Genomic DNA, 25504 nt, shown 5'->3' with positions numbered 1-25504 from the left:
ACAAAAGAATCCCCTCTCATCCCTGCATTGATTCAGGGACCAAGATCCTTCCACCCCGCGGATCCTTCCATCCCAAGGGGCTCAGAGGCCTTTGCCTCCAGTTGGTAGACAGGAAAGCCCAGAAGTGACGGGTCATTCTGCTGCGAAACAGGCTCTGGCCTCCTGGACGCACAGGGCAGCCAGAGACGTCGGTTCGGGGCCCGAGCAGCCGCCTCCGGGCAACAACTCAAGGGAGGACCTCAGATCTGCAGAAAGCTGGCAGGGTCTCCACCCGCATTGTTTTCTCACGAGCAAAGCAAACCCCGTGTTCCCAACATTCCAGCACTGACTGGGGTCACCAGAGAGGAGGAGACAAAGCCCGCCTTGGATTGGAGTCAGCGGCCGGGCATGAGTGGCTGCAAGGCCAGCACCTTCCCTGCTGGTGGGCGGCCGCAGGCTCCCAGCCTGATGGACCTGGAAGTGTCCCGAGCGAGGTGTGAACCCCAGCTGAGCCCCACGCGGCCGCTGTGTCTGACCTAGGCCCCCGGTGGATGTATGGTCACTCTGGCTGAGTAACACGGGCCCCCAAGTCTTAGTGGCCTCAACCCGCCACCTCTTAACCGCTCATGAGTTCTCTGGGTCAGCCATGCGGACAGAGCTGCTGTCTGGGGCCTGCGCCCGACGACGCCCAGGCTGGGGCTGGACAGCTGGACCCTGGGGGCAAGCAGGTCAGCTGGGACCTGTGTTCTGTCTCGGCCACTCTGCTCACCGAGCTCTCACGAAGCCCACCCGGCTGGCGAGGGTCTGGGGCGGCAAGCACGGCCGTGACCTGCCACACGCGTGACCTGCTCAGCACCCTGAGCTCCCGAAGGGCTGCTGTCTGCTCAAGACCCAGTCACTCCCACCAAGAGGTAACAACTCCCTTTTGTAAAACACGTTCCTAGCAATGAAGCCCGGAAGGGTGCCGATGAAGGCGGTGAAGGGGCCCAGCAGAGACGGTTCTCAGCCAGGACGCTGAAATATCAGATAAAGAGGGAGATGTTAACACGACAGTGGTTAAAGGGGCAAATGCACCCAAACGAGCCACAATTTCAGCGTGACGTTACAGTGTGTCCCAGAGGTCGGTCTAAGGATGTTCAAGGTCGCACTCCGTACCCCACACAGGATGGTACTTTAATAACTCCACAGAAATGGTAAAATAGTGAAGCATCAGGACAGTTCAACTCAGTTCACCAAAGTTCGTTAGGTCAGAGCCCTCAGTGAGGTTGATAAGTGCGATTCAGAAAGAGGGACGCGGCGATGCACTTGGCCGAGAAACGGGGTGAGGGTCCGGCCTGTGGGAGGGGCGTCGGCTGGGGGAGGGGGAGCAGGGCTGGGCTCCGGGCCGGACTCTCAGGACAGCAGAGTCCAGGGGCCGAGGCTTCGGGGCACCCCGGGCTCGGGGTCCACGCGCCGGGCTTCAGGCTACAAACCGAGCCCAGCCCTCGCCGGCAGGTGGGCGCACGAGGGCCCAGGTGCTGCCCACAGCCTGAGCCCGGGGGCCGAGAGCCCTCAGGGCAGTGCCACCCACCCTCCCAGGGGACTGGCTTTTGCTGTGAGTGCAGCAGGTGTGGCACCTCCCCAACAAGACAGCTGCAAATGACATGACTACAATTAAGGAAATCTGTCTGTAAATTTGTGGCATTTTCATCATTCTGAAAATCATAATTACTTCAGAAAGAAAGAACAAAAGAATGACTACCAATTACTCAAAAAAAAGAAAAAAAAAAAAAGAAGAAAGAAATCGAGTAAATTGAGCGTTGCGTAGGATGACCAACTACAGATGCCCTGAGATGTCACCAGCTCAGGGACCCACGGCTGTGTGCCCCAGCAAACACAATCCTGCAGTCACTCAGGACTCTCCAAACTCATTTGTGTCAAAACAAAAGTTTCCCACTTAATAAAATGAAAGGCTGACAGACTCAAACATTTACGGCATGTTTTTTTGGGTGTGCCTTAATCTCCCCCTTGGCTAACTTGCCATCATATAAATCAGGCCCTTAAGTTATCATTGTTATAGTAGCAATAAAAATAATAATAAAAGTACTGTGAGGTCAGAAAATGTCAAGAACAGTCAGAAAAATGAGAGAGACATAAAACAAAGTACAAAAGACTAGCTAGAATTCGAAAAACTCAGGTACTGTACCTCCAAGTGTGCTCCAGCAGGAGGAGGCTGCCGCTGCTGGTTTATTGAATGAGTCTCCGCATAAATCCCAGCTGCTAACCATGTGATAAGTCCATCTCTGCAAACAAGGGGCCCCATTCTCCACCCGTGCTCAGGCCTGGCTGCCGCTAATGGGAATTTCACTTCCAATAAGGGAAAAAACAGATCTCGAGATGTTCTTTTGGATTTATGGGTTTGTTTTTTTTTTTAATCTAAACATTAATTGGCTTAACTCTGTCTTGTACAACAAAATTAACACGTAAAGTCTCTAGGCCCAAATATATAAAAAAGGCAGGAGAGGAAGCCCCAGATGCCTGAAACACTTTTTTTTTTTTTTTTTAATTTTTCATTTATTTATTTATTTTTAGCTGTGTTGGGTCTTCGTTTCTGTGCGAGGGCTTTCTCTAGTTGTGGCAAGTGGGGGCCACTCTTCATCGCGGTGCACGGGCCTCTCACTATCGTGGCCTCTCTTGTTGCGGAGCACAGGCTCCAGACGCGCAGGCACAGTAGTTGTGGCTCACGGGCCCAGTTGCTCCGCGGCCTGTGGGATCTTCCCAGCCCAGGGCTCGAACCCGTGTCCCCTGCACTGGCAGGCAGATTCTCAACCACTGCACCACCAGGGAAGCCCTGAAACACTTTTAATGTGGAGCAGGTAGAAAGATTTTCCTGAGTTACCAAAGAGAGAACTTCGACTCTAAGGTAGCAATAAAGCATAAGTCAACTTCACAAGTTTGGAATATTTTTCGTAGGACACGCACTTCTGTAGACCTGGTGACTGAGATTTCTGTGCTGATGCACTGCTGTAAAAGCGACGTGTGCCCAGGGCCCCCGGGGAGCCCAGCCTGGAACGCTCGCCTGCGACCTTGGCAGGTCCTTACACCCTCCCAGGCTCAGCTGCCCAGATGTCAAATTGGAATATTAATGACCAGAGGTTAGAACAGGCAACAAGAGAAGGCTGGGCCAGCCGGCCCAACGCAGGCACAGAGGAACCATGAGTCACGAGGCGGGGACCAGGTGGCCACCAGGGCCACGGTCGGGGGGAGGGGAAGCACACAGGTGCAGCGTGTGTCACTGTGGACACCCCCGGCCCTTCAAGGTCTTCACAACCAAAAAGCAAGGTGGGGGCTGGAGCACAGAAATGGGTTCCTTCCTGGGCTCTTTTGTGGGTTCCTGAGAGGTGTGGGTCAGTTCATTCACAGACATGGGGTCAGCAGAAACGCCTAGAAAATCTGATGGACATGGTAGGGGAAGAAAGGCCGTTTCTGACACTCCATCAGCAATGGCGAGGGCGGCGGCGAGGGCGGACAGCAGGGCTGCAGGGGACGGTACCACTTCTTCAGGGAGGAGGATTCCAAAGACCCCTCCTCTCAGGCCACACGTCAGGAGTCTGGAAGCCCCACTTGGCTCCCAGGCTCCTGATTCAACTCAGCATCTGTATTTTAGGTCAAATCACGTTCAAAAACCGTATGCTTGATTTAATTCACTGCCAGATCCCTGCATTTTCTTTGTCCCCCTCCCCAGTCTGTTAGTGCCACATTGTGACGCCATCGTGACACCGCCCACCCGGATTCAAGGGCACGGCCCCGACATGACTGCCCTCCCCTCAACGCCAGCCACAGTGTGGGATCCCTCGGCCACTGTAATCCCGACCAACCAGCTACAAATTCAGGGGTTCCCATGACCCCCTCAGATTTGATAATTCATTAGGATGACTCACAAAACTCAGGAAAGCACCACAGTATGTGAAGGACACAGACCAGGACCAGGCAGGGGGAGGGACACATCGGGGACCCCGGGAGGATTCCAACTTGAAGCTTCCGTGTCCTCAGGACACAAAACCCTCCCACACACGTGTACAGTCACCAGCCAGGCAGCTCCACTGAGCCTTGGTACCCAGAGTGATGACTAGGGGCTCATTACGCACTTGATTAACTGAATTCTTGGCAATGCGGCTGAACTTGATCTCTAGTCCCCTCCTCCCCAGAGGCCAGGAGGTGGGCTGCCCTTGTGTGGCTCAGAGCTCCAGCTCTCCAACCCGGCGGGTGGCCAGCCCCATCCTACTAGCTAGTAGCCCACCACGAATAACCAAGATGCCCCTGCACTTAGGAAATTCCAAGGGTTTAGAGCCTCAGTTCCAGCAGTGAGGGACAAAGGCCCGTCAAATTCTCTATTATACAAGTCAAATATAACTGGATAACAAAATGTCCTTAATACAACTTGCTGTCGGTTACACAGCTAAACTGTGCTTGCATTTAAGAGTGGCATATAATCTCACTCCTGTTTAAATAATAACATACTCACATTTATTAGCTCCTACAATTAAAATGATTTTTGATTCACTCTGATATCGTTTATTATTTTTCCCCTTCTTGTGTCCATATACATTTTTTTTTGTCCCTAAGTACATGACATTGCATTTATTGCTGTTGAAGTTCTTATTATTTTTCATGAAATGTTCCCCCCTCACTCTTTCCATGAACAACCTTACCAATCCTACTCCTTGTTGACAAATCCAGACATAAACAGCATCACTCCAGCACGACAGCTCAGGAATAATCTCTCAGGGTTTAGGGGATGTCAGACAAGCCCCTTCGTCAAGAAGATGAACCATCAATTAATAATAACAGTAAGAGCCCACACTCACGGAGTGTCCTCAGTGTGTCAGGCACAGCCTGGCAACAACCCAATGGGGTAGAGACTCCGCTTTTCTCTGTTGCACAAACGAGGAAATCGAGATTTAGAGAGATTCAGTGACTGGTCCAAACTCATTAGGAAAGAGGTGGAAGTGGGTTTTAAACTCAGCTGTTTGACACAAGCATCCAACTCTTAACTGCCATTGACTTATTTACCTGTTTTAATGGAGACAAGGCAAATTATCCATGAAATTTCCAAATTTTTCAAAATATCAAGGTTTTCAGTAGTTGTAGTTAGAACTGAAATTAAATTTGAGTTTTCTTCTATATCTGAATATAACCAGGAACACGTATGTGGTTTTAAACAAATGTCAATTCGCTGACAACCGTCCTGATGCTTGGGGATTAAGCGTGAGGAAAGCTGTCTGCTCACACCCGCCGGCTCCCTCACCTCTAGTGGTCGCTGAATAACGTCCCCAAAGATGTCCACGCCCCGATCCCCTAACCTGTGAGCGTGCGACCTGACACAGCTCAAGTGATGCAGATGTGCGTAAGGGTCCTGAGGAGGGGAGGCTGTGCTGGTTACCAGGGCGACCAGTGTGAGCGCGAGGTCCACGTAAGGGAAGCAGCGGGATGAGAGAAGGCACAGGATGGAGTGCTGTGAGGTGACGTGGCGAAGGGGCACAAGCTGAGGAATGCAGGTGCCTCCAGGAGCTGGAAAGGCAGGGCACAGCGCCTCCCAGAGCCCCCAGGAGGAACACCGCTCGGCCGGCTCCTTGATTTCAGCCCGTGAGACCCATCCAGACTCTTGACCTGAACTATCAGGTAAGTTGGTGTTTGTCTTAGTCTGCTTGGGCTGCCACAACAAAATACCGCAGACTCGGTGTTCAACAACAGACAGTGATTTTCGTACAGGTCCAGAGGCTGGAAGTCTGCGGTCAGAGCACGTTCAGCTCCTGGCCCGCAGACAGCCGCCTTCTCACTTCTTATACTAACCCCCCATCACGAGGGCCCACCTCATGAGCTTCTCTAAATCCAATTATCTCCCAAAGGCGCCACCTCTAAATGTCACTTCGCTGGCTGGGGCGGGGGGGGGGGGGGGGGGGGCGGAGGGGTGGGTCACAGTCCCGTCCACGGCAGTGCCGTTCTGAGCCATGAAGTCTGGTGATTTGTGTCAACAGCTGCAAGAAACTGGTATACTTCTTTCCCTGATAAATGATACTAATATCTTACTATACTAACTACAGTTAATAATACTGTATTGTCTATTTGAAGTTAAGAGAGATCTTAAAAATTCTCATCACAAGAAAAAAATTGTAACTGTGTGTCATGATGGTCGCTAACTAGACTCAGTGTAATCATTCTGCAATATATGCCAATATCAAATCATTATGTTGTACACCTGAAACGAATACAATGCTATGTGTCGATTATATCGCAATTAAAAACAAGAACAGGGCTTCCCTGGTGGTGCAGTGGTTGAGAATCTGCCTGCCAATGCAGGGGACACGGGTTCGAGCCGTGGTCTGGGAAGATCCCACATGCCGCGGAGCAACTGGGCCCGTGGGCCATGATTACTGAGCCTGAGCGTCTGGAGCCTGTGCTCCGCAACAAGAGAGGCCACGATAGTGAGAGGCCAGCGCACCGCGATAAAGAGTGGCCCCCGCTTGCCGCAACTAGAGAAAGCCCTCGCACAGAAACTAAGACCCAACACAGCCAAAAAAAATTAATTAATTAATTAATTAAAAAAAAAAAAAAAACAAGAACAACAAAAGTCTTACTTCCTGCTTCTAGAATGTAGGGTGCAGTGGGTACAGTTAGTAAAGATGAAAACTGAGTATGTTTTTTAATTTTAATGCTGTGTACATCATATAATCAAATTATATTTATTTTAAAATTAGTTTTTAAACTAACCAAAATATTACATGTAGATAATATAAGAAATTAAAAAGTGCTAAAAGACTTTTAATAAAAAACCGTTCCCTCGTTCCCTGCTCCTCCCAACTTGTCAGGCTCTAGGGCCCTTTTCAACACTTGTAACCATTTGGTAAATGATGTGTTTTATTCTTTTATCGCCGGATGAATCCATTTTAGGCCTTAACTATTACCTAGTATAGCAATAGGGGATATTTAGTACATTTACACACTTGTTTACCCTAATTTCCATCTATAATTACGTCTCAATTTTTGGTTAAATCTATATTCATAGTAGCCATTATTAATTTCTAAATAAATATTTTCACTCCTGAATCAACTAGTGGATCACGATTTCAGTTTCTTAAAAATCCCTTCCCTCTCTCTACCATACTTAATAACTGTTGGGTTTTTTTCATTTGATTAGTTTTGCTTATATATCTTGAGTTCTCTCACACCCTTCAACTCTCTGTAAAAATGTAATTCTCCACACCCTCAAACCTGTCAGAGTACTTACTGGTTCCTTTTCATTTTCCACCTGGAGACACACCTCCTGAAACCTCCACCTTCAATCACTGACTGTTTGCTCTCGACCTTCCTCTGCTGTCACCCTGAGAACGTCCTTCTCCTCTCTTTGTGTTGCATCCCCTACCTCCTGAATCCTATGCCTTCATCTTTCTTGGCTTATCCCCTTGTTTCGGTGGAGAATGTTCTCCAGTAGCTTTCTCAGAGCTGTGCATGGAAGATAATTTCTTTTAAAATGATGCACGTTTGAAAATGTCTATAATATTCTGTATAGGTTTAGAATCCCAGATTAAAAATCATTTCCAAAATTTAGAAGGCTTTGCTCCTTTGGCTTCTCATTTCTGTGCTGGAACATAATACAACGGCACTTTTACTCCTGCTTTTACTCTGGATCATTTGTAAGAAACCTGCTTGTACTCCTAGAAATTTTAGGATCTTCTCTTTAATCCCAATGTTGAAATTTCGCAGCGATGGTCTTTGGTGTGGGTCTTTGTTCATTCACTGAGCTGGACACTCATAAAGCTTTTGCAATCTCAAGATTCCTGTGCTTCAGTTCTGGGAAATTTTCTTCAAATAGTCCTTTGATAATTTCCCTCTACTCCCATGATGAAATTCTTATTAGATGGTTTCACTTCTCAGGGCCTTCTCTAGTTCTCATATATTTCATCTTCATGTGGCTCCAGGGCTAAGTTCTTGATCCAATTTCTCTGTCTACACTTACCCACCAACAGTGATCTTTTCCAGACTCAACAAATGACTTCCTAAGTTTTCCTCGGCGGGGGGGGGGGGGCACATTTTCCTGGGTCATTTTAAATTCCCTGACGTCCCATGTTCAATGGTAGTCTCAGAACCCATGATAACATGACCATGCATTTGTGATGCCCTTCTCTACTCTAGAACGTTTTTAGGAATTTATGAGGCTGTTCTAGGTGTACAGATATGGGTTAAGGAGAGCCTAAGAGTTCCAGCTGCCTTCAGAACAGTTACAGGAAATTCAGATACACATAAATTACTATGCTCCTTTAAAGCAGGTCTGAATCAGCATGGGAAATTATGAACGACCTCTTTCCAGAAGTTCATGAAATGAAAGCTGGATGTATGCCCTTAAGATGTCCAAGGACTTGGAGTCTGCTCCTGTGTTAGTAAGTGAGTGTAGGCAAGTCCAGGAGACCTGCATGCTCCTGAGCTGAGCTGGGTGGAGGCTGGGGATGCCTCACACGCACAGGTGACAGACGGAGAACACCGTGAAGGCAGCTCATCTTCTTACTTTAAAACGCCAAAGGGAGTTCAAAGACCCCTGGGGGATAATTACTATCCTTCCCCTCCCTGCTCTGCAGTTACACGGTCACCTGGAACTCCGGGTCTCCCACTCGGCTTAGTACCCTAAATGCGCACAAACTCTCCGTCTCAAGTCTCAGAGCTTCTCCCAGATGCTCCAGACTTAAAAGAACAGAAAATGTGACAGTTCAGGGCCACAGATGAAGAAACGTCTGTACCCAGCATGAGGTATAACATGCTCGGGTCTGGCAGGACTAGGGATCCCCAAGGACAGCAGGAAGTGAAATGATGGAAAGTGCTTGACTGCTTACGTGGGAGTGACTTCGTTTCAAATGGACCCTTCGAAATAAAGGGTGGGGAAGTGAGCGGTTATCCCACGTGGACACGTTTGAATGGGAAGGAAAATGAACGAAAACAACAAAACCAACAAAATACGGCATTTAGATCTTTACGAGGAATTTATCCACACCTTCTGAAGTGGATTTACAAGCCACGTTTTCAATACCATAACCAACACCTAGTGAGTTCTTTCTTCTTTTACGATAAACCCATGGAGATTCCCACAGTTCAATAATTACATTCCAAATCCTTTTTCTTCATATTTATTTCAACTCTGCTTTGAACATTTCTCAACCTAAGATAGTCTCTAAAAAATCCGTTCATTGAGACAAAACTTGGAAAAGTGCAACACCGTATAAACTGCTGAGGTCATGCAAACATTGGGGTGAACAGACACCCATCTATCGCAAAACTCACGGAGAGGGAATCGTGGTGTTTTGTGGAGGCATGTTGTGCGACGCGAGCGCTCGGAGTTTGCTGGTTGAAAGCCTGGGGGGCAGCTGTGGTGCCGAGGGCAGAAGCAGAGTCAGCTGCTGGGAGCACGGCAGCCCTGGCAGAGTGTGGCCTCGGCCTGACCTCAGAAAGAACGGGGTCGATACGCTGCCTGAAGATGATGGAATGAGTGATATCGCCTTCCAAAGTCTATCAACTCTGAATACTGATGGTGGTCCCCAAAGCACTTTATAGATTGATCAAAAGCTACACGTATGTAGTGGAAGGACCCTCGTATGTGTAGATAACTGGACATACTTGTCATTCTTACCCCAAGGACATAAAATTCACTTGGAACCTTTGAAGAGGAGATAAGACATGTCCTATTCCAGACTAAATGTAGTTAGTTGTTAATAATGTCCTAAATGTTCTAAATGAACGCATTTTTATATGCTACCAAAGACTCCGAGGTAGTGACTTTGTTTTTTAGGGAACTCTCAGTTACACCGAAAACCCATGGGGCACCAAAATTACACAAATGCACACAATGTTGGTCTCACTGCTTTCATGACCGTGTGGAATCTAACCTTCCAAATGGCCCAATCTCTTTTTTCTGTATTTATCTTTTAAACCAGCTATTAGAAAGAGGATCTGTATTTCCTCACTGGAGAACCATTAAAAACTGCAGAAAACTTTCAGCCTTAAAAATAATAACCATGAAGTAGCAAATGGGAAAATTAGTAGGAACCAAGCCTTGAATTCAAATAAAAGCTGAAGATGATTACATGTAGACATGAAGTCCACGTGAAATCCTTCAAGAGTAGAATGAGCTTTGCAATGTTAAGGGTCCTGTACACAGATGTTCATCCACGTTAATAGTCATTCACATTGTATTACACCCAATTTAAACAGCTCTTTGCTCTAAAGCTATGTAGGAAACATTTGCAGTGTGACCCCAAAGAAACACTCAGATGAGCTGTTGATAATTCATCATAAGTACATCACGTGCATTTACGGTGGCCAGTGAAGCCAGGACAGGAGGAAGTCAGGGCCTGGCCAGTTCCCTTCTTTCCACCAGAAGTTAGCAGGAGGTCTACAGGCGGAGAGAGAGCGTAACCAGTGCTGTGACCTCAGGTGGGAGGTGTTCTTCTTCCAGTGTGAGTACAGGGTGTGTGCACACGTCTCCCAGAGAGGGCTCAGCAGCCGTGCACGGTGGACCCCTGCCGCATGCGGGCGGGAAGTCCACCCAGCCTCAACACTTCTCCCTGAGGCTTACAGAGAACTGGGGTCCCTGGTCATTTTATCTCAAGTATAACATTTGTTATGTTTCCTTAAGATGGTGCTCTAAGAAAGAGGACGAAGAAATGAGGCTGGTCCAGGTTACAAACTATACTTTTTGTTTGTTTTTTACCATGTGTAGTTTGACTCACTTGGGGTGCTTTATAAAAATACAAATTCTCAAGCCTGACTTCTGCAGATTGCAATTAGGTAAGTTGGTGAGGGGCCTGGGAGCTTCTAATTTTATAAAGCTCCCTGAGTGCTCTTAACGATCAAGCCATGTTTAGGATCTCCGATGTGATGCTATTTTGGAAAGTTTCCTTGGGACACTAACTTCTCAAACCGTAACATTCAAATTTCATGTGAATTTGGAAGACTGAACTATGTATGTTTGCTCTTTCAGCAACATAAAAATCTACTGATTTGCTTCCTCATTTCAATTAAACATTAACGAACACAAAATATTAATTTGCTGCACTTTCCATCCGAACACTTAACTTTGCTTTAGTAGCAAAAAACTCGAGGAAGCAGAGAATAAGGCTTTCCCTTCCCTGGCACTTCGTAAAACTCTCCTTCCTCAAACCATAGTGATTTTCACTCATTTGATATGTTTGTAGGGGCCCTTTTCCCATTCACTAATAAGAAGCCGGGGAAATGTTATTTCACTTTCGATGAGAAATGTTTACTCAAAAGGCTCAAGAAAGCAGGAAGAATGGTGTCACTATACCCACATCAAATGGTCACTAACTCGTAATTCTGCCGTGATAAAGGAGATTTTAAATCTTAGAGCCGGCAGGATGAAAGTACGGGTGGACCTGGTAAAAAGAATCCTCTCACATCTCTCTTCAGTTTAGGTAATGGATGTCGTAATAGACTTGTTTCTATCTACGCGGCGTTCTACCGGATTATTTTGCGATGTTCTGATTTGGGTGAGCATGCAAAGCATGCTGGCAAGTACCTGTCAACACCATCACCACCACCATCAGCATCAGAGCTGCCAACATCTAAACATATTCGCAGTCTGGAGAACTGTAGGTACACGGTGTTTAATCCCCCGCTGGAGTCCTATGAGGTAAGTACTATTACGACGTCCATTTTACAGCTGGAGGTACTGAAGCACAAAGGAGTGAAGAGACGGTCCCAGGAAGTGGCAGAGCCAGGATCTGAACCCAGGGGTCTGGCTCCTGTGCTGATGCCCCGGCACCACGTGTGCATCATGGACATGGCTCCCGTGGACCACAAGGAAAGCTGTGCCCCCTCCGTGGGATGAGGACAGGCTTGGTCACATGTCAGACCCCTGCTCTTTGATGACAGGCCGGGCACTCTAGCTTTGTTCCAACTCTGTTTCTGACTCACTGTGCGGTATTAACGCTATGAATGTCACAGAGTTATTTCCTGGCTTTACACACACTCAGCAGCACTCCTGGAAAACGCCCTCTTGCAATTCTTTTACAAAGCAGTCAAAGGACAGGAGGTCTTCACACTTGCCCAGTTTTGGTTTCAATCCATTTGTACCAGCTTCAGAAGAACACTCATCCTGTAATTCTAGAAAGTTCAACTGTGGCTGTATATGGAAGGGGCCAATCATGCCCAAATTCTGATTTGGGTTTACTTCTAATTATACAGCCATCAGGCGCGCGCGCGCGCACACACACACACACACACACACACACACACACCTTAAGAGAAAATTTTTAAGGTTTTAGAAGCTATTATTGAAAAATGCAACCCCACACCACTGTGTTATCATTTTCAAATAAGTGACCGTAACGGGCAACTCTGAAAGAAACCAGATTTTTAAGGATGTATTGAGTCAACTTTCCTGTACTCAGTTCTTCTCAGGAAAGGGCAGAACCTGTAGAACCACTGGGCCTTGTGCAAGCCCACGTGGGAGGTTCTGGAACAACCCCAGCTTTCTGGAAGCTGATCTGTGCGGGAGGAGCGGGGCTGCGGGAGCGGGACTCTCCTTCTGATCAGAAGGGCTCCAGGCTCTCCTTGCAGCCAAGCAGCCCACTGACTCTCCAGGAGCAAGCATCCCTCCTGGCGGGGTATGTGTCTGGGAGCCGTCCAAGCGCCGGTCCCCGAGATGCCAAACAGAGCCAGCACTCTGAGCCCCAGCGCCCGCCTTGCCATCAGGTCCCCCTTCTGGTCGGGCCCGCACGGCTGGGAGAGTGAGAGCCGGCCCTGCTGACACCCACAACGGGGTGTGAGCTGCAGGCCGCGACACAGACCTGCTGGCTTGAAGACAGGCTCCTGGCTCGTGGGAAGCAGCCTCAGGAATCCAGCGAGGCAGCAGCCGGACGTAAACAGCTCAGAAAGCCCCGATCTGACTTCTGTCCCACGGATGGTGTGCTGGGCCTAGCGAGCACTTCCCAAGCCAGGAAAGAGGCATTTCAATCACCACGGCTTATTTTTAAATATGAACTTTCAAAACCTTTACTCCCAACAATTCCTAGGACATCGTTTAGTTCAAAGATGAGCAAGGGAAGGAACCTGGAGCCAGAGGACGAGGGGGAGGGGAGGGGGAGGGGAGGGGGAAGGGGGAGGGAGTGGAGGGGGAAGGGGGGAGGGAAGGAAGGGGGAGGAGGGGGAGACGGAGTAGGAAACAGGGAGTGGGGAGGGAGGGGTACCCCTCGCCAGGTCCAGGCCCAGAGCCTCCTGGCAGGAGAGTCAAGTCCCTTCCTTCTTGCCCTCAATGTTCAGATAACAAAACAGAGGTTCCCTTTAAAGTGCTGAGTTTCCCAGGATTTAATCCCCAGTGATGGCCTTGTTATTCGGGTCAGACTGCACATGCTGACCAGACCCTGGGCTCCAGCCGGGCAGGGTCTTCACCCAGGATGGGCCTTGACGCGTGACTCCAAGGTGCTTACACTAAGCTCCTTCCCTCCCGTTTTCATTTTCAAATCTGAGAACTCTGATGGGTGCATTTTTAAACAGGAAAACAATAATCAACATATACCCTTATTTTAAGTCTGAAGGTCTGCATTATTGTCCAAGGAGGCGAAGGAAGGCAGGAAAAGAAGACCCTGGCTCTCCTTCCTTCCTTGGTCACGTTCTAGAGCAGAGAGGTGTCACGGAGCCTCACACGGAGAGGAAAAGGACGCAAAGGGGGTCAAGAGAAATGGGGGGGTGGGAGACTGGAAAAGGCAAGTCTCGAATATGTGTGTGTGTGTGCTCTTCACTTAGTGCTGTTAGTGTCATTAATGCACAACAGATCTGAAACGGCTGACTTCAGCGTGACATCCCACTAAACTAGACAAACCATCTGGGGGCTCCCTCACTGAACAGACAAGACAACTCACCCCCTGCTGCACACACCTCCCACATGCTTACGTCAGAGAAAGAATGATTTAACGAACTCTCCAAGGGTTTAAGCTAGTGGGTCATTCACACCTTGGTGTCCCTTTTTCTTTAATAATTAAAATCACTACTATTCAGGGCTTGTGTTTGGGAAGGAGAGCAGGAGGTGGGGACGCATCACCTGCTCAGGGCCAGCCTGGACCTCTCCCTGTGGCCGCCTGCCTGCCCTCCACCCACCCTGACCGGGCTGCTGGGCGCCGCCCACACGGGGCCGCCGTCTGAAAACCATTCACGCTGAACGTGCCAGGTTTTCAAAGTAAAGAAGGTCCAGCTCACGTACGTGTGGTACAGGGGACTAAAAAGCCTTCAGATTCCCAGAGCCCTGCGTGCGAATCCCAGCAGCTCCACACACCGGGCGTACTGGTGCTGGTGAATTCCTCACGGGCTCTGAGCTTCTGTGCACCCATCTGTAACAGCGGATGATAACACAGCCCGTCTCAGGAGGGCTGCTGTGAGGCCTCAAGTAGGTGACGCCACGACGGCGAGCCAGTGCGCTGACGGGCCTGCTAGCACCCGCCACCTCACAGCACCGCCCGGCAGGCATCGGCCCTGGGACACGCGGCTGCAGCCAGGCATGCGCTTCTGCATCTGAATGCACAGGGGCGGCTTGAGCCTCCAAGAACAGTCACCCAGAAGATGTGGAAGCACCAGAGCAAACCTCCAGGGAGAACTTCTGCAGGACAGAGCTCCGGAATTCCTGAAAGGGGCTGTCCAGTTCAGGGCTGTGGGTGCCACAGATCGTGGCCACGGGCAGCCACCTCACCCTTGCTCGGAGGCCAGCCCACTTCCAGGCACTCTTTGGGACACTCAACCCTGGACCTGGGACCCAGCAATCAGCACAGCCTGCCTGAGGCCAGAGTTCTCTGTATAATGCCCCCGTTCTTGGAGACCACGCTGGAATGACCTTTCAGGAAGGGAGAAATATACTTTCTGGGAGGAAGCTGAGCCCAGTGGCCTTGATGGGGGACGTAGGTATGCATTTCTAGTTTGCTCCTTCGAGTTTGAAAAATGTAAGCCACGCTATTTATACGAACAAGAATGTTCCCTTGTTGGAGAATACTACATTCCTGGATTATTGCTGTTCAAGCTGCCAGCCCTGGTAGCTATTCAGTAGATAAGTAATTAGTAACAGTTTTGTTGGACCACGAATATCAGAGATTCATACCCTTTGAATAGAACCTTAATACAGCAGTAAAGGTTTATAGCTACATAAAGCTGTCCAGCTGGAGTGGAAGCAACCCGCAACATTTTCCATGCAAACCCACACCCATGATGTATTTACTCCCCACCCCACCTTGCTCCCGTGGCAGAGGCAGGGAGAACGAAACAGATGTTTGCACGAGAATTTTCCCAGGGCTCAATTCAAGAAGCTGAACCAGTGCGCCCGCCCGAGCGGATGGGGCGGCCCACACTCCCCCAGAACGATGGTTTAGGGACCCAGGGAGCCTCAGAGAGACCTTTAAAGTTGGGATTCTACCCGTCTGCGACACTAACACTGACCGTCACCAGCTTTCAAGAGGGGACAGGGCAGAGCGATCATATTTTTAGCTTGTTGACGTTTTCAGTGTGTTTATATATATCTCGGAGAAAATACCTCACCCAACGACGCTACCCATCCCCACAAATAAACGACACCGGATGCTATCCGGGCTGAAACAGGCACTGACCTTAAAGAGCAATGTCGCAGTCACTGCTAATAACAAACTTTGAATTTGGATATTTAAGCAAACTCTGTTAAACAAAGACCCATATTCGCTTAAATAGAAAAACTGAGATGCAGTAGCACATAAGGAAAGTGAAAACAAAAATGCTGCAACAGTTTCAGTTGATTATTTCAATGTAAAACAAAATCTACTACCTAAAATATTTTAACAAAGTAGCACAAGTCCTCACTGAGAATTTGAATTATACATATGTTAAGATCATCTTAGTGAACATACACATGCCAGAGTCTCCAGTTAGCCTGGGGGCCTTGTATACAGTCGGTACTCAATCCCTGTTACTTGACTTGAACTGGAGGATGAGACAGAATTCCATCAGATTAAAAAGAAGAAAGAAGGTTTCTACAAAGCAAGCCTTTTCTAAAATAGGCATATCTCAAACTAATAGGCAGGAAGCGTATTTAAAAAAATGTTTTTGCTTTAGGTCTGAAAGATTTTCCTTTCCAGCTATAAAACAGCTGAAATCCTGTATCCTCAGCCCAACGTAATTTCACGCCTAATTTATGGAAACGGAAAACCAAAGGACCCTGGGAGGGTGAGGACAGGCAGGAGGGACGGATGGTGTGACACGAGCGGGAGGGCAGGAGGTGGGCTGGGGGCGACCCTGGTAGGGGCCGGCACAGTGAGGGTCCAGCAGCAACTCGTGTTAGGAGGGGAGGCAGGGGAGTCGGCTGAATGAACTTACGGTTACCCTTTTCCCCTCCCGTAAGTCTTCTTTTTCCTGATACTGTCTGAATTTGAAACATCTAATTTAGTCCGTTGGAGGGCCAGTGTTCCTTTTATTTCCTGTCTGTGCTGAAGCAGTCGCCTGTTTCAATTACGACTTTCCCGGCTCCTCCGTCTCTCGCGCTCCAGCTGGCTCAAGTGCACTTCCTTGGAAGGTAAAATGCACTAACCGTGCTGATCACAGACTGATATAGCCTGAGAGCCACAATATTTAATAGCTGCGCTGATAAGTAGGTTTAAAAAAAATCCATTTTTGAGCCTAAACAGAAGGATATTATGTAGCTGTATGTTCAATTACGATCCAGTTAAATTCTTTTTCCCATTAGGTGGAACTTCACGCAGGCAGCCGACATAATTCAGTGTTAAAGCAAATGTCACCAGCACTGTGGGCTTGAGAAATGCTTCCTCCTGCCTCCCCGTCAGTGCTGCTGACTTGGGACCAGCTTGGTGCAATTATTTCAAAGAACACCACTGTGGGACTGATACGGCCTTCTTGCAAAACCTTGGCTGGCTAAAAATAAGACTGTTTTGTAGTCGAGATGGCAAAAAACGTCTCTGGGCTGTAAACACCAGTCAATGTATTTCTTTTCTGCCTTAGGAAACCACATTTTTTTGTCTTCTTTTTTCCGTCCCTCCTTACTCATAGTGGAGTTTAATTACAGTTTAATCTCTTTCAGGGAGCAGTCCTGGAGCCCTTATTGTTCAACCACAGTATTATCAAGGCCACAGCTACAATTTATGGCAGAAGGTAGAGGCTCCCCTTAGAAAACGCCCGATTCCCCCACCCCCCCGAATACATACATACATACATACATACATACATACATAAATACATAAATAAACACGCAGTGACGTTATTACCGACTCACACTGCACATTTTTATGAGGCCCTAGAGACGCCAGCCCAATAATTAAAGAAATACCTGCGAGGCGTGGATCAACGCTCACCCTGTTCAACTCTGCTGGGTCAATAAATCTGAAGGAAAACTTTTAAGTTAACAAGACTATTTGGGCCTCCAGTTGCCGAAGTGTTGGGTTACACTGAGGGGAAAAACGAGGCGGGGAGAGAGGGGGCGAGGTTCTCGGGAGAAGAGCCAGCTCTGCACCCCGAGGTGCAGGCAACGCGGTGGGAACTCCACTGTAAGGCCAGGGTGCACACGGTCAGGAGTTGGTTTTTGCTGCTTGAAGCTCACAGGTGTCTGATTTTGCGTGCATATCTTGAGAGAGTTGCTGCAATGCCAGGGCTCCCAGGAAAGAAAAGGATACTGACTTGACCATTCACCAGGAGAACAAAGCCGAGGACAAGATAAAGCCAGCACTCAAGGGTGAGATGGAACGGTCACCAGTACTTGGTTTCCTTCACTGTCTTCGTTCTGTAACTGCTTTATGGCCAGTGGATTAATCAGCTCATTTTCTCTGAGGAAGCAGGAACAATTAGAGAGTCTTTTACTCAGCTCACAGAGCAAGCTGGCTACCTGGAGGGTTTGCTTTCGCGCATGAACTTGGCGCTAATGGAAGCCTTTCCAACCCCGCGTCCTTCCCCCAGCCCCTCTGGGGCTGCACCCAGACCCCCTCAACCATCCCAGAGGCTGGTCCCCTAACCAGCAACCGTGCCTTGGCCACCTACATTTCTGGGGCCCTTCTGCTTTTCTCTCCGTTACTTCAGGGATTTGGGGTGAAAAGCGCTGCTCTGTGCTAACCCTGCCAGTGAATCAGAACTTCAGGGCCAGCTGTCCCCTCAGCTGATCACACCACCCCGAGTCACTAGCTCCCCCACTACCAGAGGACACACAGATCTCTTATTTATCATGAATTGTATACACTTCCACTTGAAATTACAGAAAGTCAAAATGTGCTAAAGTAAAACACAAAGCCAATAAACAGAAAATTCTAAAAACTTACTAGAGATTCACTTCTAAGCCTTATCAATACACATTTTTACATGACAGAAGTGCGTTTATTCTACTTTGTGCTTCCCCCAAGCTCTTTACTATCAGACGCTCACTTCCATTGGCAGCTGAAATGCATTGCTCTTGATGTTTTCTAGGCTAAGGTCATCTCTGCAAATTCAAAGGCAGAGAACCCCAGGACCTCAGTGGAATATTTTTCCAAGTGCTTCAACAAAATTAAAACTTTTGTTTGTGGGGGGAAAAAAAAAAGGTCGCCAAGTATCCTGTAGCCAACCTTCTGAAGAAGTTGAGTGGCTTTCTATTTCAAAGAGAAATTAAGACAAACATCTTACTGTCTGTATTAGAGTATCAACTTTCCTCCTTTTTTATCTCATTGTAGGAACTGATGGGTCCCTTTCCTGTCACATAGAACTTATAGCTCCATCTTTACATTCTTAGATTTCCATAAGGTAGCTTATTGGTTTAGCCCTTTGAGATGGTTCAATGTCATGCTGTTTGATTTTATGAAGTACTGATATAGGAAGTGGTCTGAAATGTATGCTTTATCTTTCTTTTTTCTGTTGTGTTCTATATGCACTTAAGTATTCTAAGACACACTGTTCGTTTTCTAAGTAGGGGGAGCATGTATTATTAAACATATGTTCCCGTGTATTGAAAGGGTACACATCCATGCCATTTTGTAAGGCTGTATGGTGTTGTGCTGTATGGCTCTGATGCAGCCCATAAGCATTCCGGAGCCGCAGTTCTCAGAGTGTGATCCGGGGACCCTGGAGGTCCCTGCCTGAGACTCTGTACTTCGGTCTCCAGGGCAAAATTATTTTTCTAATAACACGAGGATGTTGTGCCTTTGCCATTATCCTTCTCTCATGAGTGTGCAGGGGTCCTCCAGAGGCCACCTGAGTTGGGACACTGCAAGGCTGTCAGAGCAGATTAGAGAATCCAACTGTCTTCTATTCATCCAGACATTAATGAGATTTTTTTCAAATGTGAAACAATGCTACTCTTCTTACAAATATTTTGTTTTTAAAAACAGTTATTCTTCATAAGATATTTCTACCATGTTATTTTTTTTAAAGAATTAATAAATATCTCTTAAATATCACCATTTTATTTTCTAATATGGTAAATTACTGGTAGATACAAGCCACAAAAGCAAAAGTAGCTTGAGATCCTCAACAATTTTTAAGAGGGTGTTAAGGGGAGGGGATGGGGCTCTGAGATGAAAACAGTTCACAAAACTCTGGTCCAGGGCACTTAGGCGGTTTCCAGTTTGGGGCTCCTCTATCGCACGGTTTCAGTTTATATGAAAATGTGGATATTTGTAATTGTGATCTGTGTGTAAAAATGTATCTAGATAACCAACTTTGTTCCAAGTCCAAATTAATCCCTTACTTTGGAAGAAGTATTTAGCCATTCAAAAATCAACCTTAGAGCCTGGAAGAAAGTTATCCCCACTAGTAAAATAGGTCTTAGTATTTGCTTATTTGGGCTACTTAAAATATTGAATACTACACTAAAAGTTCGTATAAATTTAAAACTCTGTTCTTATAAATTGAGATCTTAGTTTTGAATTCAAGAAGCAGATTCCTTTGGATCAGGGCTTATATTGTCAAAGCAATTCAAGTCATTAAAAGTCTCTGAATTTGGGCACGGGTGCCCCATCCATTGTCAAAGGAAACCGTGCGGGCACCACGGTCGTCAGAGACCCTGGTCTGTGGGCCCATTTGTAACTTAAATAGGGCTGTGGAAACACCATTTCAACTTGATCCATTTTGGATTTTGGTACAAAAGCCTTCTGTTATTACAGCCATTAGTATGTGCCAGTGACGTATAATGGATTTGAATTTGCCCAGGTTAGAATTTAGGATTCTTACATTTCAAAACAGGAAGAAGGCTCTGTTGATATTTTCACACACTAATACCTATAATCGAAACCTAAGATTTTATTTAAGCAATAGTTATCTTTCAAAAATAGAAGCATAACAGATACCACTCAAATTCACAAATCAGCTAATGGTTCCCTCAGAGTTGAAAGCCACAGTTCACTCTATGTATCTGTCATTGTGCCGCCATCAGGCCTCATCAAGTGCTGACATGCCCAGTCCTAATGACAAATGTCATCTGCATACATGGTCTTCATTTAGACCCGAGAATCTCAATATTGGGGGTTGGGGGCAGAGGTAGTCTGTGTGCTTTGGAAAAGCATGTTCAGTATTTTAGTTGTGTGTGTGTGTGTTTTTTTTTTTTTTTTAGTTATAATATTTATTTTTATAATTCAAAGAACAGATTAGAGAAAGTGAGATTTATTGACAGCGATCTTGTACTTACAATGACAGATTTTTACTCTCTTATAAAATCCCTTCCTTGCTTCAATCTAAACCGAAGGGCAGAACCATGGACTGTAAACCCCACAAGAGCAGGAACATGTGTGTGTTTCATGCTGTTTGGCAACGACCATAATGTGAACCCAGTTAAAATTCACTGGAAGAACTATGGATGAAAGAATGAATTTCAAAAACTGAAATATTGTTCTAATTTTTAACAAAGATACCAAAACAATTCAATGGGGGAAAAGGAAGGTGTTTTCAATAAAGCTCTAGAACAACTGGATATCGTACAGAAAAGAATGAATCTCCACCCCTACCTCACACCATGTACAAAAGTAGTTGTAGGTGGATCACAGATCTTGAGATGAAAGCTAACACTACAAAGCTCCCTGAAGAAACATGACCACGGAGACAAGCAGATTCTGGAGAAAGACACAATAACACTAACCTTGAAGGGAAAATGATAAACCAAACTTGACGACGATCAAAGACTGCACATCAGAGGAAACCACGAAGAAAGCGAAAAGGCAACCAGAGACCAGGAGAAAATACTCCCATTGCACACGGCTGACGGAGGACTTGATTCTACACAATATAAAGGACTCCGACAAATCAACGCAGGAAAGCCAGGAGCCCGAGAATTTTCAGACTGAGCACCGTCATTTGTCCAGGGCAGTAGAGTCAGAGCAGCCAGCAGGGAGGAAGCCTGGGCTCATCCAAGCAGCCCTGCTACCTGGCCCCCATAGGAGTGGCGCACAGTTGGTAAAGGAAATGGCAAGAGGCTTCCAGTTTAACCAAGGGAGGCAGAAAAGTAAGTGGGAAATTATAACGGAGCGCGAGACGGTGCAGTGAGAGCCTCGAGGGGGCGTGGCTGAGCACAAGGGCAGCCCTCAAGGTCACATACCTGGTTTCATCTCCTTCCAGTCTTATTTGCATTAGTGCCCCTTCCACATACACACCTGCGTCTCACTTGCCCATCTCTGTAAGCTCTCACTGACACCTCTTGCACTAGCGTATGCTGTGTGTGTGGGTCTGTGTCTGTGTGTGTGGTGTGCATGCATATAGTGACCCACCTACCTCTGTGTCCACTTCTGTATCTCTCCCTCGGGTATATGTAATTAAGTTGAAGGTCCCTGTCTTTTTCTTTTTCAAAGATGATTTTACATCAGTTATTTTCCATGAACACATCTGGTGTTTCTTTAAAGCCTGAATTTACTAAATGCCATATGTAATGAAAGAAGGATTTGTGCTTTTTCAACATAAATCCATTTTATTTTCTCCAGGCTCCTCCTTCTCTACTCAAAGCTGATGACTTCTTAAACCAAAATGGTTGGTCAGAATCCAATCAAGAATATAAAGGCAACTGAATAAATAAAACCATGAAGTAAGTGTAAAATATTAGTGTCCAGACATCCAAGATGTATGCCGCTACTATGAAACTTCCACAGCTGTACCGGCCTGGAGCCCATGTGGTCCCCCAGATTTAACAGGACCCATTACCAGTAAGAGTTTTATTTGCTGAATAAATTACATTCTAAAGCACAATAGCCTAGGTTCATAGCTGTAAAATTGCCAAATATTGTCAATGACCACTCTCTGGTCATAAATAACAAAATAATCTATGACTCATTGGATTTTTGATTCCCAGGGCAATTCTTTCTCACCATTACTCAACAATGTAAAAAAGTGCCTCTACGTGGCATTTTATGGAGGCTATAAATTACTCAGAGGAGACGACACAGGACAGATTTGTTGGCCAAGTAACAGGAACCAGCCAACCAAGTGTGTAAATTAAAGAGCCGGTGACAAAGACGAGGGCTAGTGAAAGAATTCTGCAATCTAGGGATAGATCAGGGTTAACTACGAAAAGAGAGGAGGGAGCGGAAGGAAAGTGATGCACAAACCACTCCCGGAGCGTTTACGTGACCGCTAGGGGCGAGCTATGAAAATGGTCGGACCATGGCCTCAAAGAACAAAAGTCAGTTATCCTTGGGATACAGCTTAGGTTCACAGTCTTAGGGGGGATACTGAGATCTAACAAACAGGTGCCACAGAGATAAACCTGGGATGGTTATTTTTTTTTTAACTAATATCAATTTTCAAACTGATTCAGTTGATTAATAGTTCTTCCATTTATTCAAAGAACAGATACTGAGCAGGTGCTGTCTGCCCACCCTGAGGCCAGGGGCCGGGGCACGGACATCAGTCAGGCGCAGCCCTGCCGTCCTGGAGGCTGGGACGCGGGGCGGCCCCGGCCTGGGATGGTGCAGACTGAAGGCTCCTAACCTAACTCGGCCGGGGTGGGAAGGCCAGCTCAGGAGCAGCTGTGCTGGGCACGACCAGTGGGAGGACAGCGGGGAGGCAGGATGGAGACAGTTTTCAGGCAGATGGACCAGAGTGAATAAAGGCGGCCTGGAGAGCCTGGTCTGTCCAGGGAACAGACAGGGAGATGAGGGGGAGGGAAGGGGGTCCATCGCAGGGGTCTCCTCTGCCCAAGGGGGTGAGGACAAGGTCAGATCGGCTTTGGGAAGGTTACTCTCCTTCAGTGCCGTGGCTCAGTGCATCAGGACACTGATGATCGAAGTCAAGCGTTTTTAAACAGAACAATCTTGGAAACTAAAAAGTTATCTTGGTGGCAGTTAATTATGAAAACTAGAACAGACTTGGTTGTCTTCTTTTTACACGCACTGAACACGTGAGAGCCCGGTGCTTTTCCTGGGAATCGGAGGTGGTGGCCGCAGCAGGGTGACTCGGGCGGGCGCTGAGATGGGCTGCCTTGTACTGGGCTCGCCGGCCCCTCCTTTCTTCGTGGGGCTCTTTCTCCTTGTTGTTCTCAGGACAACTGGCAATGGTTTAGGACGCTTCTGACAACGTGAAGTAGAATCTTGTTGATTAGGTTTGTCCCATGCTACGAGGACAGAGTCTAAAAGCTTCTTTTAGTCTCTTATGACTTAGAGGGACTGCTGTGCTGGGTCAATTCTCAGGCCCACTGAGGCTGAAAGGATGAAATAATTCTTTAAAAACTTGCACCTTGTCCGTGGAAATACGTCCTGTTTCATAGGAGTCAACCAAGAACAGAGTCCTGAGGTTTTTCTGGTATTCACTAGGCAGCTATGAAGTTTGAACTGCTCTGAACAGACATGTGGACCAACAAGTGATGCAAGTTTACTATCAGCTAAGTTTCATTCATCTTTATGTTCCCCACAACTCCCACTGGTATTCTGCACTTGGTAGGTGATTAAATACATCTTGTATAAATGAAAGAAATGCGTGCTGCTTTTAATTATTAGTAGACTATTACATTTTACTGTATCTTCAACATATAAAATTTTATATGTATGATCACTACCAGTATTTTGATCGTACGCAAGTTTTTTTAAACTAGAGACCTCCACGATGCTTTGGGGGACTTCGCGGCAAAGGAGGTATCTGGCCTCTTGCGTGGGATCGTCCACAGGCGTGACCTCTGGGCCTTGCTGAAGGCTGCGGTGCTGCCCGTCGCCCGTGGACAGGAGAACTCCACCTGTGATAACAGCGACTGCTGGTCTGCAGTCCCGTTTTGCTCTCCACCGTTCTCCGAATAAGTTGGATGGTCCTTTTTTTTTTTTTTTTTTGAAACTGTTTATTTTCCGTCCACCTAGTTCCATTTTAAGAGGTTGCAGAAGAACAGTTTAAGACCACTCAGTGGTTGTTCCTACCCACTCAGCGGCCTGAGCAGTGGGGTCTTCAGTGGGGAACTGTGGAACAGGCACGGGGGCACCTGCACGCCTTCGGGCCAGTCCACCACCTCCGGCTGAGCAGCAGGGAACTCAGGAGCTGGAGCGGTCCATTCACCCTGAAATCCCTCCTTGGCCACAGCCTTCTCAGCTGCTGCCTGCTCGTCCTTTTCAATCTCTTCAGGGTCTCTGTAGAAGTGGAGGTCAGGCATGACCTCCCAGGGGTGTTCACGGGAGATGGTGCCACGCACGCGCAGAACTTCCCAGGCAAGCATCCACCACAGCAGACCCCCTGAGTGAGCTCCCTTGTTGTTGCATGGGATGGCAATGTCCGCATTATTGCAGAGAAGAGTCGGTGTCACACAGAGCAGCGGTAGGCAGGTTAGCGTAAGAGGCCTCTGGGAGAAGGCAGGTGGTCAGCCCTGGGATCAGTAACCACCGGAAGTCCTGGCTCCCGGAAGGCTGCCTGGGTCTGGTTAGTGAAGGTCCCAGGGGTGAAGTGGCCAGCGACAGAAGTGGCTCCAGTGACAGCAGCAAACTTCAGCCCAGCTCGCTGGCCAGTATTCCTGGAGGATACGACACTGACACCAGCTGGGTTTTCAATGGCAACAATGGCACGAGCTGCCAACAGAAGCTTCTCCCAGGTTCTCTTCAGATTTATGACATAGATGCCATCACTTTTCCTTTTGTAGACGTGCTGTTCCATTTGGAAGTCAAGGTTGGTGCCACCTAAGTGGGTTCCTGCTGCAAGGAATTTGAGGACATCCTCCCCCTTCATTTGCAGGACATCGAGGGCTCCGGACATTGTGAGAGCTCCCCTGTAAGTTACGATGCGAATCCAGAACAATGCCGTATGGACCCCCTGCCTGACTGGCGTGGAAAGAAGCTTGATGGTCCTTTAAAGCAAGGACTATGTTCACGTAATCCTCTTTCAATACCTAACACAAATCCACTGAAATTAAGTACCTAATTTTAAAATGTTTTGCGTCCATAATTTTAGAATTAGAAACTCTGGTGTTCATTCATCTAACTAACGTTTACTGAGCACCTACTATGCTCCTGGTACAGCGCTGGATATATAAAAATAACAACATGGAAATCACAGTCAAGGAAGAGAAGAGAATTAGGGTTAAGATATGGGAAATGCTAAAATACAGCTCTGT

At 47.3% G+C, this 25504-nt stretch overlaps 1 protein-coding gene and 1 pseudogene across 2 annotated transcripts in view; both read right to left on the bottom strand.

Annotated features, from left to right (window-relative positions):
* GMDS (GDP-mannose 4,6-dehydratase) overlaps window positions 1–25504 on the bottom strand; it is a 486657-nt gene that overhangs the window by 125166 nt on the left and 335987 nt on the right. The gene's annotated exons all lie outside the window — the stretch shown is intronic.
* Window positions 604–25146, bottom strand: LOC137773275 (small ribosomal subunit protein uS2-like; annotated as a pseudogene).

The sequence above is a fragment of the Eschrichtius robustus genome, chromosome 12 (genome assembly GCF_028021215.1).
Source record: "Eschrichtius robustus isolate mEscRob2 chromosome 12, mEscRob2.pri, whole genome shotgun sequence".
NCBI classification, from domain to species: Eukaryota; Metazoa; Chordata; class Mammalia; order Artiodactyla; family Eschrichtiidae; genus Eschrichtius; species Eschrichtius robustus.
The sequence above is the reverse complement of the archived record's forward strand: the minus strand, read 5'-3'. Positions and strand labels throughout refer to the sequence as shown.